The sequence below is a fragment of the Ambystoma mexicanum genome, chromosome 2p (genome assembly GCF_040938575.1).
Source record: "Ambystoma mexicanum isolate Mex_15411 chromosome 2p, UKY_AmexF1_1, whole genome shotgun sequence".
Lineage (NCBI taxonomy): Eukaryota > Metazoa > Chordata > Amphibia > Caudata > Ambystomatidae > Ambystoma > Ambystoma mexicanum.
Window position 1 is genome coordinate 1,051,585,604 of NC_090923.1, and position 10,734 is coordinate 1,051,596,337.

Below are 10,734 nucleotides of genomic sequence, written 5' to 3' on the forward strand. Positions count from 1 at the left end.
AGGGGAAAATCGAGGGAGCTTCACTGGGCCAACCCCCCACTGGATTCCAGGCCCCACAGGGTGTCAGTCCAGGAGTGCGCCCCACCTAGAACAAATCCACCATCCCACCAGAGGAGTCATCGAGGGGGCCTGCAATGGAGTTCTGTGGTGTCCCGCAAACGAAAAGCAACCATTCCTGGCCGGAGGACAGGCTTTATTTAACTGCTGGATTGTGGGTAAGTGGGAGGTTTACCTCCAAGGAAAAAGAAATAGAAAAGTGGTCCTGGAGTGGAGGCAGGGCCTCAGAGGCAAGTATTGGAACGAGGTAGAGTGGAGGTAATGTAAGGTTTCCCCCCTCCCCCCCATCTACTCCATTTCAATCCCTGCATGTGAGCCACATAGCAGACAATAGATCCCACCACAAAGTACACAACTTTATCAGAAAACCCTCAGGAGGCATACAATACAAACAATGCTTTGTTTGCATTTATAGCTCATGATCAACGCCATCATCTTACCAACCTATTACCAGTCATATACTTTGAAACTGACAAGAGGCTGCACCTATAATATGCTGAGGTTTTGAAAATATTTCTCAAATTGGATACATTTTTCTCAAGATGAATACTCCAATCACTTGCAAAGAACAACATGCCTATCGTGACATGCACACCAATGTTCACCAGTCCTTGGAATGCCCTCCCTGAGCCCCCAAGGGCTGAAAATTCTTACTGGTCCTTTTGAAAAAGCCCTAAAAACCTGGCTGTTCGCCTGAATTAACTGACAATAGACATCACCGCCCACAACAGTAGCCTTGTCGTGGTAATTGTACGGTCTCTATAACTTATGGATATTTGTACCTATATGCTTAAACACCTACACTTTGTACCTAACTATCCTTATGTACCACTACATTTCCAGCCAATGGCCTTCATTTAACTGGATTGGAGTGCCCCGATGGCCGAGGACTTGTCTGTGCTTTATAAAATGCAATAAAATGTCATAGTTCTGAGGATACTGAAGGGGGCACATTGGTGCCTGCGGCAGGGTCATCTAAAAGAAACAGCAAAACTGCGAAAAAACAGGAAAAATAAATTGACAAAACAAAATAATCTGACCTATAAAACAAATAATCTAGAAAGTTTCTCAGGGGCCTTGGCTTTAAACGCACGATTGAAGAAGAAAGTGTGGAGCTGATGGCAACGGCTGTCTCCCCCCCCCCCCTTACGGTATCCTCCAAGGTTATCGAAATGGCAGTTGGGCTACCCGATTCAAAACCTCACAACGATGAGGCCACTCAGAGCGAATATGTGGAAGGGGATGACTGTCAGACACAAACAATAAAAAACAAAAAAGACCCCTTAACTATTGTTAACCAATTGAGAACTTTAGAAAACAGACTGAATGATATATTTGAGGTTTTTAAAAATCTGGTTATTAACATAAGAACTGAGTCATTGAAGGAAATTTATAGCGGTAGAGAAATGTTTGACAAAAACAGACCCTTTTCCGCTGATGAGGGGGGGGACGCCATGAGGGTACAGGACTCTAATTCAATCATAGAGTCAACCATACCTACCAAAAGAGGTGTGAACAAATCAGTGAATAAAGGTTTAGGCCATAAGGATGGCGCTACAATTAACACTAACCCTTTTACCAATAACTCTCTTGTGACTGATGCAGTGTCATGTAAGGAAATGCAGGGGTCAACCAAATTAGTGACTGGAGAGAATAAAGATTTAACAATGGCCCATCTAAGCGAAGAAGCCTAGTTTCGTGTTGTGCAGAAGGTCCTGGCTGAGAGCCAACTACCCAAAATGAAAGAACCCGTAGAGGCCATCAAAGACAACATAAGGACATCTAATGACTGGTCAAATAGACGAGACCTTGTTTGTTGAGGGTAATATTAACAACTTTGAACCGTCTAATCATAACACAGATGATGGGGATGCATTGACAGATGTCGGGATGGAGAATATGGCTTATAATATGTGACAGCCCGTTTATCCAGAACAACCAGGTTTGATACTACGCTCACAGTTTAAGGAAAGTGGGCATTTAACATTGAATCGCCCATACATTCTTTATTTGCATCAATACCGGAACTCAGCTTAATAGCTCGGCTGATGTACTTTTGGTTGACGAATTTATACACAAGCATCGATACAATTTTGTTAGACTGTTTATTCCCTCTCCTTTAGTGAGGTCCTTGTTAACAAAAGAAGTGGAAGCTTTGCAGTGTAGGGGATTTGATTTATTTCCCTACAAATCCCCTACGAGTCCAAATGAGACAAAAGGAGGTGGGGCCAGGAAAGGTTATAGGCCGCCTTATGAACCTAAAGAAGTAGTAGCTAATACTAGACATGAAGCAAACTCTGATAAACAAGATTGGAGGTGGTTGGCTCTCTCCTTAAAAAGGAATCGATTAACACTTTGAAACAGCTAGGGAAACCTCTCTAGCACCCAGGAATAAACTGAGTATAGTAAACTGGAATTCAAGGTGTTGCTATCACTTACGGAATAATGAGACTTATGGAGGAGATCTCTTCATTACAGGAAACATGGGCTCGAGAAAAGCTGTGTTGGAACAGTTATTCGATGGATGAAATGTGTGCATCAGGTGGGGCAAAGGGCCGTCCGAAAAGAGGCCTCATTCTTGCTTTTAAGGAGTCTATGCACATTATTAAAACGGGGGGCTGCTGTAATCAGCAGTTGATTCTAGTGGCAACTTTTGTAGCTGGAATTGGAAGAGGTAGTTTCCCTTTACTTATTGCTAATATCTATTGGAACTCAAATGTGCTTACCGATTTACAGCTGGAGACTGAGCTAACCACTTTGGCTCGATGATAACTTAGGGGATCAAATTATATCAGCAGGAGATCTGAACGCTGACTGTTTGGTTAATGGAGTTGTTGGGGACGTCTTATACGCCAATAGGGACGTCTCCTCCCCGATGGATGGGAACCCTAAACTTAGAGGTATCCTCTGGCTATAATTTTGCAGATTGGAATTGGTTTAGAATGAATATTATAGATGGAAAGCAAGGGGTTACTCAGCAATAATTGACTATATTTTTCTTTTGGTGGTACTGAACAATAGTATTTCCAAGTTTGAGGTTAAAGAAGCTCCTATTAGTGATCACTGTATGTTAACTCTGGAAACTGTTCAAGGTCCATGAAGAAATTTCCAGTTTCTATACTGAAGGTGTTTCAGTACGGTCATTTAACAAAACACTGAGGTTTACATCCACTATGATCAAGGAATATGACTCGACCCCTTTGAGTCAACATATTTGCAGATATTCAGTAAATAACTTCTTATCATACATCAGTACGAACATCCATGACATGGAGGGGCACATGAATGCTAGGTGCTTGTCAAATAAAACTAATAGATACTGTATGGACATTGAGGTACACAAACAGAAAACAAGTTAGCAAAAATATATACGCAGACTCGATAAACAGGTAACGGTATGAACAGGAGACTCTAAATAAGATTTTAAAAAATGTAAACAACCCTACAGAAATTGGTTGATTAATCATCAGGGAAGAAGAACCCAATAAGATGGAGAAGCGATGTTGAAATCGTTGAAGGCCGTTAATTCAGCCAATTTTTGGTCTATTATTAACAGTACTGAGCGTACACAAAAAGATATGTGCTTGAATCCGATCTCCGAGTAAGTATGGTTGGGTCATTTCTCTAGTATATATAAAGGTGGGAAGGTAATTGTTAAGTTAGCTTGGAATGTCAATCTGCAATGGTCAATCGGTAACTGTAGAAAAAGTGAGGAGACTCATTGTGAAATTAAAAAACTCAGGAGCACCGGGACCCAACAACCTCTGCAAAAAGATTGTGAAATCCAATCCTTTATATATTGGGCCAGAATTCTGTTTGAAGATGTACTGTTAACCAAGACCATTCCACATCATGGAGGGTTTCTATTGTTCTACCAATTTTTAAAATTTCTACCACAAGCTATAGACCTATAGCCATTGACGATCTTAAATCTAAAATGTTTGCCTCCATGGTATTGGCTGATATTCAGGAGTGGATTAACGCAAATCATATAAACGGTGGAACGGATGGTGAGGGTCTTGTGTTGCGATGCTTCCTAAGTCAATCAATGATAAAGGGAGCGATGCCAACTTTTATTGCGTCAATGGACCTTAGTATGTCTTTTGGCCTGGTGGACAGGCCAACACTATGGAGAAAGTTGACAGCACTGGGTATGCAGAAACATTTGCGAGAAATTGTGATAGCTCTCTATATATATATAGAAGGCTAATGGTATGTTTAAACTCTGATGGGTTGTTATCTTCTGAGATGGTGATTAACAACGGCCTACGTCAAGGCTGCATGCTAGCCCCTACCATTTTTAATCTGTATGTTAGTGGTGGAGAAGGTGCCTTGGCTAATAAAGGTCCAATATCTCCCAAACTGGGAAATGTCTGCATACCTTGGCTTGCATATGCGGACGATTTTTTGCTGTTGGATAATACAAAGGTTGGGTTACAACATTTGATTAGGGAATTTGAAAAATTCATCTCACAATCACATCTAAAGATTAACGCAACTAAGACCATTGTCATCCGTATGGGTAAAGTGAACAAGGTTCCTATACGTGGATCTGTGAGGGCAAATGCATCAAATGCCAGACTGCACTTAAATATCTTGGCTACTGTTTTTCTGGCAGGGGCTCAACCTCTTTAATTAAAAACCAGTTGATGGTAAAAAATTGAGGTAGCACTACAGCAAAAGCGCTTAATTGAAAAGAAATTTGGAAAGTTCTCGTTGAAACCATTGAAGGAATACTACATTATGAAAGTGCTGCATAGGCTTAAATACGGTTTGGAATTTTTTTGCATTATTTGAAGGTTCTGGAGGGAAGGCTATTATTTGAAGGTTCTGGAGGGAAGACTATGGAGGGGTATTCTGTTTTTCCTTCCCAAATGTTTACCCATTGAACTAATAAGATATGAATTTGGTTTACAATCAGTACATTCACTTGTAATGTGGAAAAGGCTGCTACCTTTGGAGAAAATGCTTAATGTCGAGGGAGCATGATCTGTATGTAAGTGATGGAAGAGAGTCAACATGTGCGTTCTTGTCCAAATTGAAAACTGAGGCTGAAACCACATTAAGTTCCCTGGGGATGGCTGTTTGTACAATGATCCATAAATCCAATAAGAACAAATTATAAGGGGGAATTATTAGTTTAATACATTGAGTACAGTCTCGAACTCAAATTGTACAACCAGGCCTGCTCCTCTTGGAAATGTTTTCCTGAAATAGAAAAATACTTATTGAAATACCCAAGTAGGAGCATTCGCAACTAGTTCATGTGTTTTAGGATGAATGTCATGCAGACTAACCAAATAATTAACATCAGAAACAAAACAGCTGAAAGCTGGAAATGGTGTAGATTCTGTAAAACCGAGGGTAAAGAAGAAAACATTTTGCTCATTTGTCCTGCACTCCTGGGCCACCGAATTAACTACTTTGCTCAGTTTGTTGTTTCAACCGCCTCTGTTGATAGAGATTTAATTTGGTATAGAATGGTGCATGAAAGCTCTTCAATTTTAATTACAAGAGTAACAGCCTTTCTGAAAAATATCTGTGAACTTTCTTAAAGAGTTGGGCGAGTTCGGGCTAGTTATGCGTCAGTATTTTATATACATACGGAAATCAAACGTCTCATTGATGTGAATCTCTTGTTATGTACGAAATTCTAACAAATCTAATATGAACAACATCTCTCTTGAAATCTTTTTGTGATTCTTTTTAAAATGTTTATGTTGTACGTGTATAGGCTAGTTATGTTCTTGTATTTCTAGCAATATGTAAATTGATTTGTATGTCTATTCTGTCGATATGAATTTTCTAATGTTTGTTTGTATATTATTGCTAAACATGGTAATTAAATGCCGATACATCTTAAGGAAATGGTTAATGTATTGTTTTGTATTTTAGTGTGAATTTTGTAAATGTTTATAACAAACCAAAAACAAAAACACATAAAAATGCAATAAAAAAAAAACAAGGACTTATGTGTACGGCACTTCGTTCTAACAATCTTTAAGATGTATGAAATGAGAACGAGGAACTGGAGAAAAAAAATATATATATATATATATATATATATATATATATATAGCAAACTATACCAGCTTCACAAAAGCACAAATTAGGAATATAACTGAGCTACATGGCTCAAGGTGAGGTTACTCGAGAGCGTGAGGTATCTAAACAGAACAGGCCAACCCAGAGGTTGGAGCAATTTCAGAATGATTACAATCTTAAACCCGCCATATTTTTGCGAGTGCCTACCTACCCAATACTATATAAACTGAAGCGATTGACCAGAGCCTCAGGTAGGCACTACGTTAACATATTGCGGCCGGGCACCTGGTAACTACGGTTACCTATTTGTTTTATGATAAAGATTTGCGAGCGATCGCAAACTCGTGCAGCGAGTTCCACTGTACTGAATTATCTGCAATGCAGCTACGAAACTACGTTTACATGTCCACAAAATCAAAGAGCTGTCCATATAATCCCCCAAACCCAACAGCAAACGTTCATCAAATGACCCATTTACATTGCATTAGAAAACACGTGTGGCGTACTTCTAGGTGAGACAATACTGTGCAAGCCGAGCGCAGATGACCTGCACCCATGCAGGGATTGGTAAATGAAGTGTCCCTCCTTCAACGTCGCAGGAAGGACCAAACTCTTTTCCACTTAAAGTCGGCAAGCATCTATTAGGTTAGCAGGGGAGCTCGAGAGCTGCAAGGGTGGAAGTGTTTTCCTCCGACATCAGAAGAGTTGCACCTCACAGAACATTAAAACAAGTATCGCACTCGTAAAGAAAACAAACAACAAAAATACCCTACACATGTTTTAAATCTACTTGTAACAGTATTCAAGTCTTTTCAAAACGGGAGAAGAATGGACCAAAAAATGTGGTTTTAGAAAATAAAAATACGAGGCTCTGCCTTAGTTCAGAAAAAGTTGAATGTGCACGAATTGTGTGGCCTGATCGTTACCTTCAATACGCTGCCAAGTGTTACTTTCAGACACTGGTGATGGTGCTTTCCTTCAGCACATTTAATGTTTTCATAGACTTTACACAGTCTAGTTTAAATGGGATTTAACAAGGCTACGGAATCAGTGTTATTCAGTGACGAACTGTTCTTCAAATTTCCAGCTGTGGTTTAGCTAAATGTAACCTTTTTAAAGTTATTTTTACTACGTTTTTTAAAGAAGTTTTACCAGCGCAGGAAAAACATGCATTGTAGCTATGAGGTAGAAGAAACGAGATGCCCACATCAAACGTGTTTACTTTTTTTTTTATGTAGCAGTCAACGACGACTATTCTAGAGTTGCAACTTGATTGCATTTTATAACGTTCACCGTTACGGATTTAATTCACAAAAAAGACAGACGCCGCGGTCCAAAAAAAAAGTTCCGATACCGAGCATAATACTTCTTATTTGCACTTTAAAAGTAAACGCAAGGTGCAACCAAAGCGCATAATCTATTAATCCCATTTGAAGTGGGAAACATTGAATGCTACAACTGATCCCGATAACAACCTCCTTCAAAGGTAGAGGCAGGACTAACAGTGGTGTAAGAATCCCTCCATTGAAAGCACAATATGTCCCATTGCATACTTGCCACTTCCCTCTCAATTGCCACTTATCCCATACCTCCCAGTTGCCCCTCTTTGCTCCACTCACCCAAATTGCCACCAGCTGTCACCCTTCTCACTCTGCTCAGCTGAATCCAGCAATTGCTCGACCGGATGTTAATCCACAAGAGGGACACCTCACTTCCGGTTTGGTCGTACCAATGCGAAGTAAACCACCCACCGAATGTCACGGGCTTCCTCCTTAAACACCGCCCACACTGGCGGGTAAGAGAGAATTGAGGCTGTCTCTGCCAGGGTATATTAACAGGACGACAGTGCAACCTGACTTGGTTAAGGTAGAGAAGACCCTTCAGCACCCCTCGCCCTTGGTGCAACCCAAAAGACACGTCAGATCATACCAACTGTAGTTCGGTATTGTAATAACTGGCTGCTTCTCTTTTCGCGACCCGTCAGGTGGAAATGCTCGGTGGCATTCAATGAAGACCACCGCTTTTTCTCATTTTGCGCCCTCTTGCCACGTCCGGAAATGTTACTGGTGCACCCACACGTACTCCAGAGGAGATCCTGTAGTTGAAAGGGCCCGCTCATTGTGCAATTGCACGCAAACACTTAAGTGTCACTTTATTAATCAAAAAATCATATCTGTACTCAAAATCTTAGCAACGTACAACCCAATTTAGATAGCCCGTGGAGCATCCACATTGGGTATTGGCAGGTTACTTGTAGCCTATCCAATCAGAAACTAGCAGTCAGCGAAGACGCGGACCTATAAGAAAGCAGGTGCCACGCCGTTTCGTGCCCATGTAAACAAGATGACGAGTTGGTACACTCACACTGGTCGTCATTGACATACAAGAAATACTCAACTGCGAACGACTCTTGAAGTAAAATCCTTTCTGTTCCTCCTCCATGTCCCACCTGCCCAATGTTTTCCTCTCACAATTGATATTGTCACAGAAACATGCCTATCCTTCATGAACCGATTTTTGACTTCTTTAGTTTCACTATTATTGTCACAAGTATAAAAAAAAATGATCAGATTGGGGAGGCATGACTGCAATAAACTAATCTGGCATGTCTCTTGATGTCAGACTTTTCACTGTTTTATTATACATTTCACCAAATGTTGCAATGCTTACACTTTTCATGTTCACTGATTTTGTGAAATTAGATAAGTATGCATACCTGTCAACTCGCCCACTTTTGGCTGGTGATACCCACCATAGAGTCTGTTCATGTACCCACCAATCCCCTTACCTGTCCATAGGTGTCAATGGGGTTCTCACCTGCAAAAACATCCTCTTTTTTCATCGGCCTTGGCAACTCAAAAGGTTGACAGACATGTCTATGCAAAGATGCTCTGATCACTTACCGGTAATCTTCATTACTCCTAGTCATACTCTTCCTCGTCACAATACTTACCTCATGAGGCCCCTGTCTCCGACACAGGACCTTCTTCTATTTCTTTAAATCCCTATAACTCCTTCGCCACATCCACGTCAATCAGTTTCATATTACCAAGCCGGAGCATGGGACCTTGCCCGCAGGGAGGGTGAGGAGGGTCGTCAGTACTGTGACGAGGAAGAGTGGGACTAGGAGTAATGAGGCTTACCAGTAAGTAATCAGAGCATTACCTCCACGTCCACTCTTCCTCGTCCCAGTTCTTACCTCATGAGGTATACCAAAGCAGCAACGCGGAAACGGTCCCACTGAGATACAGAGCCAAAAACAATGCAGCAAAACACACTCACAATAACTCTTAATTCACATCCCCACAGACAAAACTCCAACCACGAAGGAACCAAACCCCAAGTGAGAGAAACTCAACCCATAGCGGCTGATGAAAATGCCTAGACCAGCCAAGGCGGCAGCCATACAACTCTCTTGCAGAGAAAACCCTCCTTGCATCGGCCCAGGAAGCCGCCAAACCCCTGGCGGACCGCTCCTGATCGTGCGCAGGCAGGCCAGAAGCCACGTAGGCCCTGCAGATCACAACCCGGAACCACCGGAAAATGGAAACCACAGATGCGTTATGCCCAGCCCCAGCCAAACCACAAGCAATCAGAAGACTATCAGATTGGTGGAAAAAAGCAAACCTAGCCAAATACTCCAACAGGTCCCGCCGGACATAATGTTAAGCCAAGCCACCTCCTCAGGCATTCTCGGATCATGAAAGAAGTCAGGGAGAACTAGATCCTGAGAGTTGTGAAAACCGAGATACAACTTAAGGGAGGAACTTCGGACCACACCTCAGCACCACAGAGTCTGGCAGCATCCTCAGGAAAGGAGGGTGACATAAGAGAGCCCCAATCTCCCCAAGCCTACGGGCAGAAGCGAGGGCAATAAGAAAGCAGATTCAGTGTAAGAGGTTTGATATCAATCTCGGAAAAGGGCTCAAAAGGAGGCCCTTGAAGGAACCATAATACAAGAGGGAGATCCCAAGGGGGAAGCCCTTTATCAGCACAAGGACAGGAAGAAGAAAAACCCTGGAGCAACTTCCCCACCAACACCTCCCCATCCAAGTGACCATCAGAGTCCCCCAAAAGGAATTTCATGGAGGCCCACTGAGAGCGAAGCCTGGAAAAAACTGCCAGGCCCCTGTCAAAACCCCTCCTGAAGGAATCGAAGGGTAGCAGAGAGGCCAAAACGCAGGGGAGGGATCACAGACCACCCATACCAGTCTCGGAAATGGGCCCAATGCCTGTCGAACACCTTCAGAGTAGAGGGTCTAAGAGCATCCATTATGGACTCAACTACAGGATCTGAGAACCCCTGAGATATCAACCTAGACTGGGCAATAGCCACACTGCCCATTGCATCCGGTGGACTTCCAATCGCAGATCCCCTTGAAGGGGACACAGCCACCTCGGAACCAGCCAAGGTTCCTAGGACCGAAGCTCCAACAGAGAGGGACCATAACTGAGCTAACAACAACACAGTCACCCTGGACACTCTGATGCGCCAAACCACCCGGGGCAGAAGGGGAAAAGGTGGAAAGGCATAAAGGAAAACCCCAAGGCCACTGTACAGAGGGAGCGTCCATACCCCAATCCCCCTGGCCTGAAACCGAGAGCAGAAGAGGGGAACTTCTGCTGAGGCCG

General features: G+C 42.5%; 1 protein-coding gene across 1 annotated transcript in view; it reads right to left on the bottom strand.

Annotated features, from left to right (window-relative positions):
- SYVN1 (synoviolin 1) overlaps window positions 1-7,907 on the bottom strand; it is an 890,352-nt gene extending 882,445 nt beyond the window's left edge. The window contains exon 1 of the mRNA XM_069644965.1: window positions 7,722-7,907. The gene's annotated coding sequence lies outside the window, so the exon portion shown is untranslated. The remainder of the gene's footprint in view (window positions 1-7,721) is intronic.
- Window positions 7,908-10,734: the final 2,827 nt, after the last annotated feature.